We start from the raw sequence: 2,506 nt of genomic DNA on the forward strand, positions 1-2,506 counted from the left end.
TAAATGCAAATAAAACAAAAACACTTGCAGTTATATTTAGCAGTCAGAGTTGTACTTACACTAAAGTCTAAAACCTGGCCAGGGTTATTCACTAATTGTTATTTTTTATCTGACAGTTGCTTTGATGATTAACCATGTTTATAGCATCAGCTGTTGTTTTCTGGACACAACGTTTTGGAGCATGTCTGTGAAGGTTCTCAGTCATCCAGGTCATCGTAGTCAAAGGAGCTTGCAAAGAAAAGCGTCTGGACTTCTTTAAGTTGCTTGAAGACGTTTCACCTCTCATCCGAGAAGCTTCTTCAGTTCTAAGGTCAAATGGTGGAGAGTCCCAGATATAAACCTAGTGGGAGTTTCCCCCCACAGAGGGACAAAAGGACCCCCTGATGATCCTCTAATCACATGAGCCAAGGTGTGAAACTGGGTGTGGGTCCCAATGGGTCCCCATCAGCCATCAGGGGGTCCTTTTGTCCCTCTGTGGGGGGAAACTCCCACTAGGTTTATATCTGGGACTCCCCACCATTTGACCTTAGAACTGAAGAAGCTTCTCGGATGAGAGGTGAAACGTCTTCAAGCAACTTAAAGAAGTCCAGACGCTTTTCTTTGCAAGCTCCTTTGACAACGTTTTGGAGCCTCAGTGTTAGTATTAAGGCTACAGAGACCAATTTGTGCTTCTAGTTTTCAGCTAGCAAGTTTGGATACTAAACTATTTTCTTACACTGCACATTGGTAACACAGAGACACAGATAACTGCTAGTTAGAGTGGCAGACTAATAAAATTCTAGAAAGCAAAACTGGGGCACAGATTTATTGAAAGTGGTTGACTACAAAGCTCCAAATGCCCCAGAAGGCATCGACAGCACAGAGACTGTAGAGAGGTCTAGTTCATTGACTTCAATTAGCCGAGGTGAAGCCACTGCTAGCAGCTACAGGCGCCTGTCAATCAAAGTGGGCATGGTTCTAATTCGAAGCCTTGGCGGTATCCAGATGGATGAGTCTTAAAGGGAAGTTCACCCCCTGCAGAGTTAAAGGGGGAAACTATACATGGAGGCAAAACACATTTTTGTGCAGGCTGTAAACACGTTTATTTCTTCTGCAGAGCTGGACATTTTAACAGTTTAAAGGAACTTTTTGGAATAAGCCTCATGTGGATGCTACAGGAACTACAGCTATTAGTGCTACCATGGCTTTGTTATTCAGCCCTGGAGGTTGCTGTTTGTGACGGACACAATACAATTTAAGAAGCATCACATTGACCTGAATTTGCACATTTCCACTTATTCATGGCAGTTGAGTTCTTGAAAGAAAAGAACACATTAAAACTCTGCAGCATTTATGATTCGGTGCTCAAGGCCACAAACAGCAGGTAAGTGAGCTGAATCATTACGTGGAAAGGTCTCTGCTGGTGAGTGTGTGCGTGTATAGATCATGTCTGCATCTCTGTCTGATTGTTTGTGTGGGTGTGTGAGCAAACGTACATATGCTTGTGTGGGTGCTGGAGTGTACTGTGTGTCATAAAGGGTATAATAAAAGCTCAGGGGCGAAGGGAAATGTAACTCACCAGCTATGCTCTCTGCTCTCAACGCAACTGTTAACGCTTCTCCCCAAAGAGACCAGCATCCACTGCTGCATCCCAAATAAGTCAAATGCACGCCACCGTTTTCTTTGTTTCTTATGGAAAAACAACCCCAATGAAATATGACAGCCTCAGATGAAGCTGTCACGTATATGTGCGAGTGCAGTGTAGCTCGGCGGGCTTCAGGAGGGAGGGTGTTTTCTTTGCCCAATAAAAAATCAATTCTCAATTCTCTGCCTCGTTTGTTGCTGCTGGCAAACTCCTGCAGAGCCTTGAAATCCTATTTAATAATCAAGCATGAAAAGCCATGGATAATAGACTATTATGAGATGCATTTGAAGAGGGGTAGATAAGCTTCTACTGTAATTGAAATATCATTCACATCACATGTACTCAAGGACCACCGTGGTAAGATCTGTTAGTCACACTGAGACCTTATCTTGGAGCTGTTTTCACAGACAGGCAGGAGTGAATCCACCCACTTGTTAGACTAGGCTGTTAATATGATGGTCATTTATTTAACTGATCTCCTGTGCATACTAGTCCCATATCACATTCCTCAGATAGTTGAAGCCAATATTTACTAAATTAAAAATATTAAGAGGTCTTCAAGGACATGGCCGATGAACAACTGAATAGTGAAAACAGAAGTTATTTAACTCTGGTGGGAAGCTAGTTTTATGAGATACCTGAGATTTCTCCACAAAGTGTTAAGAAAACTTCATTTAAATCTGCATTGAATACATATTTATATTTCAACAGATACCAGTGAACTATTAGTGTGGTCGCTTACAGGAAATGATCAATGAATTGTGTAGCTCCCCTCATTGCTACAGAACCTGTTATAGTGCGTTCAAGTGTCATCGTATACAAATCTTCCATCTCAAAGTATACTCACTACATTCTTCCTTACTTTCTCTTTGTTTATACAAA

The sequence above is a fragment of the Mchenga conophoros genome, linkage group LG6 (genome assembly GCF_057382185.1).
Source record: "Mchenga conophoros isolate Kocher_MC1m ecotype Shallow Benthic linkage group LG6, M_conophoros_male_GT1.1, whole genome shotgun sequence".
NCBI classification, from domain to species: domain Eukaryota; kingdom Metazoa; phylum Chordata; class Actinopteri; order Cichliformes; family Cichlidae; genus Mchenga; species Mchenga conophoros.